The sequence below is a fragment of the Diadema setosum genome, chromosome 17 (assembly GCF_964275005.1).
Source record: "Diadema setosum chromosome 17, eeDiaSeto1, whole genome shotgun sequence".
Classification (NCBI taxonomy): Eukaryota; Metazoa; Echinodermata; class Echinoidea; order Diadematoida; family Diadematidae; genus Diadema; species Diadema setosum.
In genome coordinates this window covers 26,457,701-26,475,586 of record NC_092701.1, presented here as the reverse complement: position 1 = coordinate 26,475,586, position 17,886 = coordinate 26,457,701, and the positions used below count along the sequence as shown (strand labels likewise).

Here is a 17,886-nt window from a genome sequence, read left to right as displayed (position 1 = left end):
TTTATGGGTAATATTTTGGGTAATTGAGCCACTTTCCAGATAAATTAGAGATAAATTAATGTGTGATCCAGATAATGAAAAGGGAATTAAGATGTACATTTGATTTCAAGTCTAATGCTGTCAAAAGGTGCAAAGAAGACATACTAGAGTTGATAACATTAGATAACAATTCTAACATAACATTTTGATAAAATGATAACATTTTGATAATATTTGATAACAATTCTAACAATGCAAATTACATGTAAAGACCCAACGTGATGAGACTAAATTGGAAGGGTTTTTTTTTTTGTACCTTGAGTTACCTTATTTCTTTCTCTGCTTGAGAAGACTTGACTGTTTCATGACTTTCCTCTGCTTATAGATATGCTCCTTGGCTTTTTTTTTTTTTGAAGTTCGTGAACAGTTGGCTTTGGAGTTTGATCTCTATTCCTTTTCTTTGTGGCTGGAGCTCCTGAGCTTGCACTTGATTGCTCAGATTGCTTTCTTTTCACAGTACATTTATGTCAACTGTATGCAGTACGTAGATGAAAAGCTACTGACTGATCAACAGGAGAAGTCAATTTGTCCTTCCCGTGGTACCTTTGGATAGATGTTTGGCTTGTGGACAAAAGGTCAAATTTGACTGTTTGGATAGCATTGAAGGTATCTTGTTGAGTCTGTTTGTAGTTTTGTTTATTACATTATTCATCATGCTAAAAGACTGCTCAATCCTTGGTCCTGTGAATATACTCGGTGCTCTTGACATGTCAGGCCTTAGAGATGGATATTTCTTAAGCACTACTGCCCACCATTTATCAACTCTCTCCTCTGCTGAAGGCAAAGATTTATCTAGCTGCAGAGCAGATGCTTGCAAGTCATACTGGTCCTTTTCAGATGGTGAGAAATTCACTTTCATTTCCTCAGGAAGTTTTTTCAAGCATTCACAGATTGCAGCATACCCTTGTGCCTTAGGAACTATGGCCGACAAGAGTGAAAGTAGTTTATTTTTCAGGGGCAGCTTCACTTGAAGATATTGCGCAGCAGACTGATAAGCACTTCTCACTTTAGAGAGAAATGAACGAGCAGCTTCCGCACTCCTTTGAGCAGTTCCTTCCCACAGGCCTTTCCTACGTAGACCTGTGAGCAGCACCTCAACAAGTTATCACTAATGTCCAATTCTGCAAGCTGCCTGGCTGTTAATTCAGTCACACCTTCATGCTTAATAAAGCATGCAAGAAATTGTCTGAACAAGTCAGTAATGCTGTCATGTGCTTTGTGGATCATAGGTTCCTTCTGTTCAAAAGTGAGAACAAAACTTTTGAACATGGGCAGTATGCTGGTGTAGTGATGCATCAATGCCAGAGTGAGATTCCTTTCCACAAAGAGTTTTTGAACAATTCTTTTCTTGCGTTTTAATCCCTGGGGTGTCAGCAGTTTCATCTTCAATGTCATGATAACGTCATACACATTCTTCTTGTTGGCTTTGGCTTCATTGATTATTGCTTTTACTAAGCCTTCGAATTCACTTTGCTTGTTACTGTCGACCCACGCATAATAGAAAACAGCGAGGGCCTTTACCATTTCCACATTTCTTATGGTGACGTCAAATGAAGACAGCCAATGATGTGCAACTCTCTCAAGTGGAACCTTACATGCAGTACCAAGGGCAGTGCTGATTGTGGCCAAGTATTCCTGCAAATCAGGACTGTAATGAAAGTCATTGTACAAATCATCACATAGTCTTTCTACTTGATGGTCAAAGTGTTGACAATATTTTTTTTTACAACATTGTGAATGTGATGACATAGGTCACCATCAATGTCTAGCATGTTTGTAGCAACATCCTGAAGTCTGTTTTCAAAACCAGTCTTGCTTCCCCTCATGTAAGCAGCAGAATCGCTAAGGGATGATATAACATTCATGAAAGGTATCTCATCTTCCTCTAGTGCTTTCTTTACTGCATGGAAAACAGTGTTTGCATTGACAGTGGTCAGTTTTAATGACACATAATGATGAACAATAGACATTCCCAAATCTTCTGAGAAATACGACACGAGAACACTAAAAACCCTTTTGTTATTTTTGGCCATACATTCATCTATGTTTATTGAGAAAGGGTTCTTCTTCATTTCTGCTACCAAACGCTTATGACAAACAGTAGCTAATCCTTCCTTCAGCTTGTAAGTGCATGATGTTCGGTCCAAAGAAAGATCAGCCAAAACTTTGTGATCTCTGGATAACTCTTTGGCAAGGTCTAAGACCTTTGAAGTCATAGTGAATGGCAAATTGTTCTCAGCAATAAAGGACACAACCATAGCTTCAGCATTGGATTTTCGGTCTTCATAATTCACATTGGGAAGAGGTGCATCTCTTTTGCCAGAACAGTTTGATGACTCATGAATGTTAGGAGGCGCACCGTAGGGAAGGCTACACTTTTTCGGGCCCATTTGATTCCCTGGGAGCAAAACTGGCTTACCCGCTTCACCAGATTGAACTGCATCCACATGTTGGAAAACTGCAGGCAGAGTTTGGTTTTCTGTAAGAATTTTGGACGCATTCTTATGGGCATCTGAATTCCCGTGTTTCATCGAGGCTTCCATTCCACTGCTTCCATACTTGATTGTTTGGTTGCACACAGTACACCGCACTTTCCCGGCCACATCAATTTTTCGGAAATAATCCGACAAAAATGTTCCACTGTTATCTTTGCTCTCTATCCATTTCCATTGGAACTTATTTTTTTATTCCACCGTCTATTTTCTTGATATCTGATCCTCTTTCCACATCCATAACCAGGCAGACAGCAGTAAATCCAGTACTTTGAAAGTTTAATCCACAACAAAAGATCGACCGAACATGAATCACATCACCACACAATCACAGCTGTGCATATGCAATCACTGCATATTCGAATTCGGCACCGCGGGTAAACTGTTAATACACGCTTGCAGACGTGTGCAGGCTAACGAAATAGACTTAATACCCAGTCGTTTTACTCTAATTGATAATAATACGCATTGAATGTACAATGTAAAATATGACGAGGTGTATACATTAATGTCTAACCGTGGTGAGTCTATTTTCGTAACATTTCGTTGTTGTTTTTTTTTTGGTTTTGTTTTATTTTTTTCGGTTTTGAATAGTGTCCTACCGCCGAAATGACAGAAAAAAAGGAAAGCCGGAACTTATGGTCAAAAAAATGTAAAAGCCGGAATTCCGGCTATAGCTGGAACTCTGGCATCCCTGTCTGGAAAATGCTTCTTATGTCTTGCACAACTTTCCATCACAATTACCAGGTGTGCCAAATTTCTTCGGAACTGTTCATAAACTAGAGAATTTCAATCTGCAGGCTTTTCCTGATTTTTAGGCCACAATGCAATGCCAACAGGAAAACACATTTTCTGCTCATCTCTCAAATTTGCCCTGCTAAAATTTGCATCAAGTCAATAAGTTTACCAAATTTGATTTTTATGCCTTATAAACAGGAGAAGTTCCATCTACATTGTACAAGGCCTTTTCCTGATATAGAGAGCATAGCACACTGTTACTATGGCAATGCACTTCTGCTACTCCCAAAAATTTGTCCTGCACACTTGGCATCACTGGCACCATGTGTGTCAAATTTCTTGCAAATTTCTGAAAAACTGAAGAAATAGTTTCATCCCATAGCATAGCCATAATGTGTTGTTACCTGCAACACACCAAGCTATGGTCGAAAAAACATGTTTTGCTCAACTTTGCATCGAGCTCAATATGTATTTTATTTATTATTATTACTTTTTTTGTTTGTTAATCACTTGTTAATTTTGTTAACAGTGGAAGAATTCATTATATCTGCAACATATGCATCAGAGCGCCCGGCTGACTAACACATGCTGATTTCTGTATATACCCCCTTCAAACTTCATTTGGCAGGGATATGGAAACAGATAAGGCCCAAACTTTGGTTTAGGTGGACTCTTGTCTATTCCTGCTATCTTAATCCTTATCAGTTTATATATATTATGTAGTTGTTTCTTTTTTTCCATGTTCTCTGCAATACTTAATACTAGATAACATTCCAGATATTGTAGTGCATTTGCATAATTCTGTGAAAATTACTAATTCACACCGGCCCAAATTCTCAAAGCTGGAATAACTATAACGCGGAATCGTTATTCCTGGGAATTAGTTATTCCACCTTTGAGAATAGATTCCGGGGAATAAATCGCGTCACTTTACGTCACAAGGGCCTGATTGGCATGAGAGGCGTAATAAGCGGTGTAATAAAGTTATTCCACCTTTGAGAATTCAGGCCACTATGTTTATGATATACAAGCATTATTTGATTAGTGTAAGGATGTAAGGTAAGGTTTTTAAGTTTATATTTGCAGCAATGTATGCACAAACTGCTTGGAAGTACTTTCTGTTTATTTTCTCACATGGATTTATTTGCTGTCTTTCTTTGCTTGTACTTTTTCACAGCTACCTCTGTACTATCCATGTTCTGCTGAATTGAAAAAGATCTGTCCTAAATCCTATGCAAAATGCAGTAAACCTTGCATAAGTTGACATTGCTTAAGTTGAAAAATTGCATTGTTTAATGCAATTAAAATCAATGTGTTGCGTGCAGATACCCTTGAAGTATATGAGGGATCGTGTCAAATGTGTTTGTGTGTGTCCTGTGCTCAACAACATGTGTGGCATGGTTAGCTGTTTGCGACTGTTCCAAAAGCATCACAGTCTAACTGAAGTGTGGGAGAAATTTGTAGAATTCTTTTTCTTCATTAAAAGCTTGTGGCAGTAATGATGAATTGTAATGATTACTAACCCATGAGAGTTTTTGGTTGAAGTGACTTGATTATGTGTCCCGATCAGGATGTCAATACAACTGTACCTAGGTCACACCGAAACTTGTTAATTTTTATGTCACTTTGTGTCTTGATATTTGAAATGCATGCATTTCCCATTGTTTCTAGCCTACAATATATGTTTGGTACTTGTGCACAGTATGTGCTTAATTTTGGTGTCTCTCTCACAATAAACAAGCAATATATCCACTACATAGTGTGTGATATTGATTCCTTCTCAGTAGATCTTTGGTTGTATTTATGATTGAAATCATTATACCAAAGTTTCTTGTTATTGAGTCTTTCTGTAGTCATCTTGATACTTTAATCTAAGAGTTGTATCTTTGTAGTACACAGGAGAATATCTTTATACTATACAGATACATCAAGATTTCATATTTGCAAGATTTTCCCTGTATAGGTTTGTTTGTTTATTTTCTAACATTCAGCTGTATCGCATAACTTGCTTTATATGGCAAGCTAATTTTAGAGCATGTGAGATTTGGGTTGTACAGTACAAGACAATTCATATGTAAAGCAGTTAGCATTTCCCATATGTCCATTGTTCATTTCAATGCAGTTGAAGGAATAATGGGGGAAAAATGATGAACTACCAAAAAAAAAAAAGAAAAAAAAAGAAAAAAAACCTTACAAGGATTACTAGTAACACACAGGCATACATCTTGTACACATTACACACACAAACAAATTACACACCTTGCACACTTATCACACACAAGAAGCAGAGACCCAACACTCACTCTCCAGTGTTCTTGATTGTGTGAAAAGGGATAAATTGTATTTGCTACTGTAGCACGCAGTAGAGCATACTAACTGCTGATTATGTTATGATTAGTTATGATTAGTCGTAGGAGAGAAAGTGTGAATGGGGATAAGTGTATTAACCTTTCACTCCTGTATGGAAGTGAGTGGAATGTTCTCCTTTTTTTACTCCTGTGTTAATATGAGAAAAATTTTACAGTTCTGAGTATCTTGTTATAATGCATTTCAAATGCTACTTGAATTTTATCACTCTAAAATTGGTGACTGCAGCCATTTTTGTGAGAATTTATCAAATGAAAGTTGAATCATTAACTACTAATAAAGGTATTCTTGATACTGTAATTCTTATTTGCCTCTCTGACTGCTTTATGTTCATCGTGTGAAGTGTTACAAGTTATATGAACATGAATACAAACTTTCTATAAACCCTGGATATGCAGCTGTATAATAAATGTATGTAGTGACAAAGTAATCAAAACAAAACAAAAACAAAACAAAAAGAAACACATAGCTAGGTAACTTGAGATAACTACCACTTTATTCACATTAGTCCCGAGAGGTGGATCACTTCCCAATAGGGTATGATGGATGTAGTGGTCTCGCATTCTGGGTATATTTTCCAAAACCAAGCACGTGTTCATCTGAACAGCTCTTGACCCATAAAGCCCATGCAGAATTTTGACACAAAAGTTATCATCTTGTTATCACTAAATTGGCAACTCTTAATTTAAAGGGATGGTACAGTTTCAGTTGAGATGGGGCTAGAGGTTTCCAACATTTTTTTTATGATTTTTTTTTTTTTTTTTTTTTTAAAAAGATGAGAAACCTCTTATGAAATAAGATAATTCTGAGATGAATTCAAAGTTTGTTTGATGAAAATTGGTTTTGAGATGGCTGAGATATCCAAAACAAAGCAATCCTAATAAAAGGTGGGACCCACCTTTTACTAGAACCACTATGTTATACTTTGTTTTTGGATATCTCGGCCGTTTCAAAACCGATTTTCATCAAATAAACTTTGAATTCCTCTTAGAAATTGCATGCTCTTTAACATCTCATAGAGCGGTTTCTAAGTATCTTGGAAAAAGTTAAAGGCTGAATCCTCACCTCAACCAATAAGCCAGTTCGGAGTTAGCTTATGGGCACATTGGTACGAATGACCTTTCTTTTTTCTCAGTTGGTTAGGGGCACTTCACTCGTTTTCAGAGCGACATAATGCATAAGTTTTACGTAACAATTAATGGGATTCATCAATCCTGTTCAAACAAAGAATGAACTTGCGTAGCGACCAGATGACCAGAATGATCCATCATTTAAGACCTGTAAAAGCATCCATTTGATTATTTGGCATTGGATGTATTGACAAATCTCTTTTTATTGATATTGCCAAATACCACTTTTGCTGTCAGGTGGATGTGCTGGCAAGCGGCATTTATAAGGATTACATGAATAATCATTACATCACAGATGCTTATCCCAGTGAATTTAAAAACCAACATGCATGTTGGTCCGAATGACCTTGTTTCTGCTCATGCGCAAAGTGGAACTCCGAACTGGCTTATACTATAACCCTACCATCCCTTTACCTGCACAGCTTCCAATGGAGAAAGATGGAATGGAACTTATGCAAGTCTGCACAAAATAAAAGAGAAATTGACAAAAATTTGCCAATTTGAGAAAGAGATACAGATACTCTAATCTCTTCAAATGTGTTGCCAATAATCAATCTTAAATTCAGCAATTCAGAGGCTTTTGAAAACTCTGCGACTGATACAATTACAGCTGTATAAACAACATATGACATTAGTGAAAGATAATTTTCACCTATATCCTATGAAACACTGGCAATGAATTACTCTAAGAAAGCAATACAGCACAAAAGAAAAGAAAAGTGTGTTCAAGGACTTAGATTCAGTGACAAAACTTACTTTCCCAGTTAGCAATGCCTTTCAATGATGGAATTATGTAATGTACAGTGGACTTCTGTGATAACGAAGTCCTCGGGACCTGCAGTTTTCTTTTGTTATATTGAAAGTTCGTTATAACCAAACAAATAAACAATAAAAAACATAGAGCAGATGTTGCAGCCTGAATTTCCACATCGTTGTAACAGGAATTTCTTATATAACTGTGTTCACTACAATGGGAATGCACTGCATTCTAATTTATGAATGTCTCTTTCATGTGACCTGAGCAATATAACCATCATCTGTACGGTCACACCGTACATTCCCATTGAGCAAACTTTTGCTGCATTTGTGAGATTCATGCCCCCATCTTTCCATTATATATTTTCCATGGATAAAGAAGAAACTTGATGTCCTGTTATACAATATGGAACTACTTTTAACAATATGATTTTGGTAGTCCCATTTTCCTCTTCTGTATAATTCAGTGGTATGATTATGTTTATAAGAGAAAGTTTACAGTTCTGAGAAGCTTGTCATAATGGTTTCTGTTTACAAGTCTATTTTTGGTACATACTTGTATATATGACACAAATGAAATATCTGCCATCTCATACATAAGTAAACACTGAAGTAGAAAAACTTTATTTTGTAATGCCTGCAACACTGGAATTTCCCAGAGGTATACTGTTCTCTCTTTTTTTCAGATTGAAACCAGCAAATGTGTTGGTGACAAAGACAAGCTTATAGTGTTTGAAAGTCAACTCCTGGCATTTTTTGAAACCTGAAAAAATTGCCTGTCCAACAGGATCAAAATTAATAATAATAATAATAATAATAATAATAATAATAATAATAATAATAATACAATACATTTATAAGGCGCTTAATACGGCTGTTTCTAAGCGCACATTGAGAAAGTCTAGCCAAAGTACAGTGCTTTGGCTCTAAATTGAAAACTCTTGCCACCTGCACATCTTGCCTACATGTATGCGCATAGCATTTTCACATTGAAGTTAAGTATATGAACTTTAATGACCAATATTGGTAGAAAAAGTATTCCTGCTTCTTTTCATGCCACATTTGACAAAATAAATTCTACATAGAGGGAACATTGCAGCATCTGAGCGAGCAAGGCAAGGCAGTGACAAGCTGAGGCCAAGTATCATCACACGAGATGTGCTCCAAAAGGAGACCTCTACAAAGGCGTGGAAAGGTTTTAAGCAAGTACCAGGCTTAAGACTAAGTTTTCTTGTATTGATGTTCATCATACAAATGTTGTAGAGTTTCTTTCCAACAATGAACCAACAGGTTCTGGATTTGCTGATTTTTACTCATATTGTAAACCAGCATGATCCTGGGAAGTGAGGGAAAGGGAGCCCCAGGTGGGTCAGGCACTGGTTTTAAAGACATAGTGAGTGCTGTCACCAGTGCATTCAAGAATTAATCTTCCCAGAGAGGGATGCCTCCTGTCAAGCTTTCAAAGTTTTGGGGAGTTGGACAGTAGGCAGGGGAACTGACACTTTGTGAGTGGCTTGATGAGTTCGAAGAGTATTGCAGTTACTACAAGTTACAAAGCCGAGAGAAGGCTCATGTCCTTGTTGCTCATTTGGGTGCAGCAGCTGGAGAGGAAGTCCTGTGTAGGGATGGCAGGGTGAGAGATGACTGCAAGGCTCTCAAGGCAGTAGCTCTTCAAGCCAGATTTAGTGTCTATGAATCTGTGCAGGCTCTGAGCACTCCATGGTAGAGTATAATAAGAGGGGGATTCCCTTGCTGATTTTAGCAGTGCATTATTACGCCTTCACAACAGGATGATGGGTGTGGCAACTGGACGTTAAAAAGCTACTTTGTCGCAATTGAAGGACAATGTGAGAGATTCATTAAGGGTGTACCAATAACAGGCAGGTACAAATGGAGTTGAGGAAGATTTGAGGGCAGGAGCTTCCTTGATATGCGAGATGAGGTCTTGAATGTCTTCCAGGACTCTGATTATACTCTTGATAGGACAAAAATTTATGAAAGTGAGGTGGTTGAGGCATCCTGGGCAAAGACTGGACCAGGACTCACCTACGCTAAAGACGATGCAGACTGAAATCAGTCAACTCCGAGATACCTTGCATGAGGTAAATCGGGCCATGCAAATGAAGGGAAGCATACCTTCTGGACAGCCCCAACAGGCTATGAAATGCTTCAATTCCAAGAAAACGGGACATCTCGGGAAGGACTGCCCCATATAGAAATGCTGTAGGATGAGAATGAGGACATGCAAGGTTCAAGACCACAGACTGTATCAAGAGGTAGTCTAGTATGTGAATGATTGAATATTATTTGGGGGGAAATGCAATGGCCATAATCTAGCTAGTCACTTGATTTACTGTAGAAATATCAGAGATTTGGGTAGTGCCTTGAGCCATCACAATCAAGGTAAAGGACTACAAATTTTTTAGGGAAAAAGAATGTAGTATATGGAGTCTGAAGCTCAGACTAGTGTACACACGCATAAGTGTAACGCATCAGCATCAGCGATGTGCACATTAGTGCGCAAGCGTCTTCCAAATATGGCTTCTGAAGAGCCAGATGCACTCTTGGATTTCATAAATTTGTGTCCATTTACATCATTACAGTCTTTGTGTGATGATAAGGACAATTTGGTGACGAGTGATAAATTGGACACTTTGGTGGTGAGGGAGATCGATGGAAAAACTCGGCAAATGACAAATTGGAAATGGACGCTGAGTCAGAGTCTCTGAGTAGTGCCAGCCACACAGATCTGCCGCTACATACAGCAGGGCTGCCAACCTTGAATGAGAGTTTGGCGTGAGACACTGCGAGGGAGCGGAGCGACCTCATGACCTCCTAGTTTTTTTTTAAATAGCCCCTTTTACCAAATTGAGCCTCTAAATTATGTTTTCAAAATAGTTATGCCCTGGCACACTCAAATATGGGTTACTAAGGTCATATCAACAGAAATTTACTTTGTACAGTGCATTTTCGATGGTGTATAGAGAAAAAGTGCCCCTAAGTGACTTTTTTAAAAAGTGGCTCCCACGGCCCCCATGGGCAGATTTTGAGATGCCCCCTCCTCTGAATTTGTTTGTATTACATGTACATATATCTACATGTGTCCGAAATTTGGTTCCATTAACCCAAAATGCACAATTAGTCGGCTTAGCCGCTGGACTACAAAGCAGTCAGTTGCCAGAAGTATTATGTTTTCGGTTGTCAGTCTGTACATCCATCTATTCATCCTATTCTTATTCCTCCGCCCAATGAAGGTGGGTGCCAGAGGCATCATGTTTTCGGGCCATCCGTCTGTCCTTCCGTCCTGTCTTCGTTTTTGCGATAACTGTAAGAACTGTTTGATGGATCAACTTCAAACTTGGCTCATGTATGCATATGGGAGGGAAAATGATGTGAGTAGATTTGGAGGTCATGAGGTTGAAGGTCATGGTCACCGACTTCAAAAAAATACATGAAAATGGCCAATTCTCGTGATAACTTTAGAACCATGTGACCGATCAAATTCAAATTTGACTCATGCATATGGAAGGGACAATGACCTGAGTAGATTTGGAGTCTCAGGATCAAAGGTCAAAGGGCATAGAGGTCATTATATACATAGAAATGGTTCATTCTCACGATCACTCAATAACCATTTAACGGATCAACTTCAAACTTGGCACATACATGTATTCATATGGGAAGGACAATAATCTGAATATATTTTGGGATCTCATGGTCAAAGGTCATAGAGGTTATTATAAACATGAAAATGGTTCTTTCCTGCCGTATATTAAGAACCCCGTGACGGTTCAACTTTGAGCTTGGCTCATGTATTATATGGCAGGGACAATAGTCTAATTTGATTTGGTAGTCACAAGGTCAACGGTGAAGGTCAAGTATGTCATGGTATACATGAAAACTAGAAATTTTGTGCTCGGCGGGTCGCGTAGCCGAGCACATGTATCCCCCGAACCCACAGCATCAAGAAGCAGACCCTACTGGATTTACCTTTCATGTATAAAGATGGAACAAGTGAGGGCGCCATCACCAAAAACCATAGGCATCTTTGTCTTATCATAATACACCTTCATGCCAAATTTGAAGATTGAAGAACTGCAGCCAGTAGAGCGCTCACAAACAGACCCTATTGAATTTACCTTTTCATGTATAGAGACAGAACAAGCGAGGGCGCCATCACCAAAAATAGGCCTCTTCGTCTTATCATAATACACCTTCATGCCAAATTTGAAGATTGAAGAACTGCAGCCAGTAGAGCGCTCACAAACAGACCCTATTGAATTTACCTTTTCATGTATAGAGACAGAACAAGCGAGGGCGCCATCACCAAAAATAGGCCTCTTCGTCTTATCGTAATACACCTTCATGCCAAGTTTGAAGATGATCGAAGAACTGCAGCCAGTAAAGTGCTCACAAGCAGACCCTATTGATTTTACCTTTTCATGTATAAAGACGGAACAAGCGAGGGCGCCATCACCAAAAATAGGCCTCTTCGTCTTATCGTAATACACCTTCATGCCAAGTTTGAAGATGATCGAAGAACTGCAGCCAGTAAAGTGCTCACAAGCAGACCCTATTGATTTTACCTTTTCATGTATAAAGACGGAACAAGCGAGGGCGCCATCACCAAAAATAGGCCTCTTCGTCTTATCGTAATACACCTTCATGCCAAGTTTGAAGATGATCGAAGAACTGCAGCCAGTAAAGTGCTCACAAGCAGACCCTATTGATTTTACCTTTTCATGTATAAAGACGGAACAAGTGAGGGCGCCATCACCACAAACAATAGGCCTCTTCGTCTTACCATAATAGACCTTCATGCCAAGTTTGAAAATGATCGAAAAAATGATCGAAGAAGAACTGCAGCCAGTAGAGCGCTCACAAGCAGACCCTATTGGATATACCTTTTCATGTATAAAAATGGAACAAGCGAGGGCGCCATCACCAAAAACCATAGGCATCTTTGTCTTATCATAATACGCCTTCATGCCAAGTTTGAAGATGATCGAAGAAGAACTGCAGCCAGTAGAGCGCTCACAAACAGACCCTATTGGATTTACCTTTTCATGTATAAAGACGGAACAAGCGAGGGTGCCATCACCCAAAAAACAATAGGCGTCTTCGTCTAACCATAATACACCTTCATGCCAAGTTTGAAGATGATCGAAGAAGAACTGCAGCCAGTAGAGCGCTCACAAGCAGACCCTATTGGATTTACCTTTTCATGTATAAAGACGGAACAAGCGAGGGCGCCATCACCAAAAACGACAGGCGTCTTTGTCTAACCATAATACACCTTCATGCCAAGTTTGAAGATGATCGAAGAAGAACTGCAGCCAGTAGAGCGCTCACAAGCAGACCCTATTTTATTTACCTTTTCATGTATAAAGACGGAACAAGCGAGGGCGCCATCACCAAAAACAATAGGTGTCTTCGTCTAACCATAATACACCTTCATGCCAAGTTTGCAGATGATCGAAGAAGAACTGCAGCCAGTAGAACGCTCACAAACAGACCCTATTGGATTTACCTTTTCATGTATACAGACGGAACAAGCGAGGGCGCCATCACCAAAAACAATAGGCGTCTTCGTCTAACCATAATACACCTTCATGCCAAATTTGAAGATGATCGGAAAAGAAACGCAGCTGGTAGAGCGCTCACAAGGAAATCTCTAATGAAAGTTGACATTCCAGCAAGAGTTGTTATCAGAGCAACTTTTTATGAAATGGGGCCCAGATCTGGCAATGACGGAGGCATAAATTTCGACCGCGCGCGGTCAAGGATTCATCTTGTTCATCTTGTGATAAATTTTCTGTTTGCTGGATCAGCTTTAGAGTCGACTCATATGCATATGGGAGGGACTGATGAGATTTGGGGTCACAAGGTCACAAGGTCAAAGTTCAAAGGTTATAGAGGTCATTATGTACATAGAAATGGTTCATTCTCTCACTAACTCAACAACCATTTGACAGATCAACTTCAAACTTGGTTCATGTATGCTTATGAGAGGGACTGATACCCTGGCTTAGTTATGGTTAAATCACAGAGGCAATACCAAATAATGAATGTGGTTTCTTTGTTATACAGAGATGACATCATAATGGTTGAAAGTTTCAACTGTTATCTGGAGACCATTTCTAGTGAAAGGAAAAACCCAGTTAGGGTCAGGAGGTCACATCTCCTCCACGACTGTGTAAAGGCTTTTTCATCAGCACTGATACAACCCAATGCTGGCATCAGTGTCAGCTTCCTGGGGGAGCCCGGCATTGACACTGGTGGGCTAACCAGGGAGCTGGGCTCCCTTGTGATGCCATGTTTGCGAGACAGCAGGTACCTCTTTGGAGACGCAGGTAATAACCCTATTTTATTATACATTTATGAATAAAATGTTTTTATTGTTTCTTGGTACCCTGAATATCATACTTCAAGAAAATATCCATTCTAGTGAAGAAATATAACATTTAATTTTTATGACTCAGGACCACTTTGCATGGAATGGACATTGGAGACATTTTAATGATTTGTGGTGTGTAGGTACAACACACTAAAATACAGGTTAGATTGGAATTCAAGGTCAAAGGTCACTAAGAAGTGCGTACTAATCACATCCAGCAGGGGCATCCGTATCCTATGGACATGCGACATGTCTAGTTTTTTTAATGACTTTACCCTTGTCCAGAGTGCCAGGGTAAAGAACAGCAACACCATGGAAAAGGAGGGATTGGAAAGGGGGTTGCTGCACAGCAGAAATGTTAACATTAGCACTCTGATTTCCGACAGGCACATGCAGGCGACAAAATGGATGCGGGAGACATTCCCCCAGATTGACAACAAATTTGTGATGGCCGGGGGCGCTGTTCAGAAGTTACGTAACATTGTGTGTGTACAAACTGAATGCAAATTGATTTTTTTTACTTAGTGCTGGGGAGTACCACACGAAGTGGATGGCAGCATATGCCCTCCCCAACGCCAGAGCCAAAACCATGGCCAGGAAACTCGTGGAGGATTTCATTTGTCGGTTTGGAGTCCCCCATGAGCTGCATTCGGACCAGGGGTCCAATTTTGAGTTACAGGTATTTGCACAGTCTTGTCAACTTCTTGGAAACAAGAAATCAAGAACAACAGCCCATAATCCAAAATCAGACCGCCTTGTCGATAGGTTCAACCGAACTTTGGTAAATGTTGTTGCATTGATGTTGGAGGAGGACAAACACAGCAAAGAATAGGATGAGAAACTGCCTTACGCTATGAGTGCATATCGAAGCACTATTCAAGAATCTACGCATGAGACTCCAAATATGCTCATGTTAGGCAGGGAAGTTCACATCCCCATAGACTTGACAATGCTCTCTGCACTAGAAGAAAGTGGTGAAGTCATCTGTGACTTTGCAGAAAATCTGAGGGCTCGCCTCCAAAAGGCGTACCCAGCTGCAGCCAAAACTTCTGGGAAAAGTGCAGTCAGACAGAAAAAACAATATGACCGGCAGACAGCCAGCCCGGAACTGAAGGAAGGAATGTTTGTGTGGCTGTACGATCATTCCAAGAAAAAGGGCGTCTCTCCAAAACTACAGCTCAGATGGAAGGGTCCGTACCTCATCGTGACACAGCTGTCCGACGTAACCTTCAGAGTGCAAGCATCAGAAAGGGCAAAACCAATTGTCACTCATTGTGATCGACTGAAGCCGTATTGTGGAGATGATTGAAAAGCATGGAACTACAAACAGCCAACTGTCATACCAGAAGAGGATATCTCTCTACCACCAGCCCCATCTCATCATGACAATGCCCCTGAAGTCGTTCAATCGAATGCAAACACCCCTGTCCATCCAGCACCGTCACAAAGTAGCCCTACACGAAACACTGAGGCAGAAAATGTAAATACCAAGATCGCTAGGAAAGGCAGTCGCGATGTAAAGCAAACTAGTGACTTGGAGGCACATAACTCACAAGAAAAGCGTTACCCAATGCAGCAACATAGATCTCCACAATATTATGGAAAGCCTTGAATATTCCATATTACCGTACATGTTTACTCCTAATTTTGTAAACAGGATGGAAAGTCACCGCATCGTTCATGCTGCGAGAGACAGAAGGAGACATGTCTGCAGGCGATGTGGAAACTCATATACTGAGCGATGAAGTCTGAATTTTCATCTTCGTCGGAATCATGGAATCCAGAGGGGGTCATCGTACAAATGCAGACTGTGCCCCTATGAAGCGTCTAAGTCAGGTAATCTGCACCGTCACATAAAGTCTAACCACCCAGGCGCTTCCTCCAACCATCCCCACTACCGTTCCCGTTCTTGTTCCCGCTCATGGTCTCCCCTCTACTCTCAGCCTCAACCAACAAGGAAACAACACCCTCCAACCCCGCAGCCACCGAACGTCCCAGCACCGCCACCGACCAAATCCATCCAGAAAGCCGACATAAATGCCCCACCACACATCGACACCATCGACGACTCCCCTGGGCCTGCCCCATCGATTCGTGCGACATCCCCTATCTGTGTGTCAACGTCATCAGCCCCGTCAGCCCCTAGGACCCCATCCAGTGGGAAACTGCGGTCAATGATGGAGCAACTTCGCAACATGGAATCTGACTCAGGCAGTGAAGCAGACTCAACCAACCAAGTGGACACCCCTGCTCTCAACAACGGGAAAAATTCTGACAGCACACCAGTGGGAACACAGCAGTCTCAAACAACTATCGCGTCCGTGGTAGAGAAGACTACCACCCGTTATTTTATCGGTGGTTGACTAGTCAGGCAAACTGACCACATTGAGACATACACTAAGGTCGTCCCATCTAACTGGAACAACTCAGTGAACTGCAATGAAGGTTTGCTAAAAGATAATTAGAAAGAAGTAATTTGCTGTGTAAATGCTGAGCCGATGAGGTTTTGTGAACAAAAACCTAGCATGATTTTTGTTGTTGTCGATAAGTGTAACAGTGGCAACATGTGTGTAAAAAGAAAAAGAAAAAGAAAGACATTATAGATTTCACTGCTAATGCTCGGCTTGACCTAAATTGCAGTTCAGTGAGTGCAAACTTGGATATAACATGCTTTATTATATGTGTTACATTAACGTTTTACACTGGTCAGTTCCGTTTCCCTCTCCTCTATCCATATCTAAGTACTTTCCCCTTCTTTATTTCCATTTCCAACTATCTCTATCTAATAATTAATCTGTCTTCCTCCTATACCTGTCGCTATCTATTGTACTATTCTGAACTATTTCTATTTCTCTGTGAAACTATCCCTTTTTGATCCATTCCACTTATTTGAAAGTAAACAATGTAATCGTATTTGTACTTTTGTGATCAACATGTTTATAGTGGTATTTTTTTTTTATAACAGCAAATATGGGTCGGTATTGTGTGAAGACAGTTTGTTGTACATGTAAGCTGCTCCTTCATAAATGAGGACAATTATTCTCGTGCCAAAAGCTGAGGTTTTGATACTTAATAGTATGGAAAGATTTGCCAAAGACCTTACGATGCTTCTTGTACAGATATCTTTCTTAAGATGTTGTATGTTATTTAATGTAATTGTTTTATGCTTCTTAATTATGTACAGATGTAAACGGAAATAAACGTGGAGATTGAAAGCTGAAGCATCAGCCTTTGTTTGATAGTGTCATTAAATGAAATGCTCATTACTGTACACAGTAATGGGAGTAACGAGGAAGGAAGTTTTTCTGTTGAACTCAAAGGATGGTCAGTATAGATGATTGAAGTTCAAACATTCCATTTAAAGCAATTGCGATGGTAAAACAAATAAGGATATTCCACATACATTTATAGACACTAAAAAGGTATTTTGCATTTCCAGAAGTTAAATTTTTTTATAAATGTACTTTGATAGGCAGGATGCTTTTGTTTTTGCTTTTGTTTTGTTTATGAGAAGTAATCACTTACATGTTTGTTATGTAACATGACATCACATGCGCACAAATTTCAAATCCATTGACCGGATAAGATGTCTGTGTGTGCATGCGCTGGCCGTCAATTCAGTGTAGTTCTCCCAGGTTCCTCTCTACCGAGTAACATTAAGTCATCAATTCGAACAGAAAGGGACTATCGGCAGAACCAAACGTTACACGTTACCTGTTGTCAACACTTCAACTTCACCTGTAAGTCTTCAAATTGAAGAAATTGTTTGATTTTAAGTTGACATTTATCCGCGATACTACCCCTGTCATGATCCTGAATGCTACAGTGCGCAGCCCCATTACGCTACGCGTTGGGGCTGCTGGTCGCAGTTACATTCAACCTTGACCTTTGACTTTGAGTGTGTGTGCCCAAAAGTTGATAGGCACAACTTTGTCCACCCATACATGCATATGCCAAGTTTTGGTTG

General features: G+C 39.9%; 1 pseudogene; it reads right to left on the bottom strand.

The window, feature by feature from the left end:
* Window positions 1-506: 506 nt before the first annotated feature.
* On the bottom strand, window positions 507-1,434 carry LOC140240568 (uncharacterized; annotated as a pseudogene).
* Window positions 1,435-17,886: the final 16,452 nt, after the last annotated feature.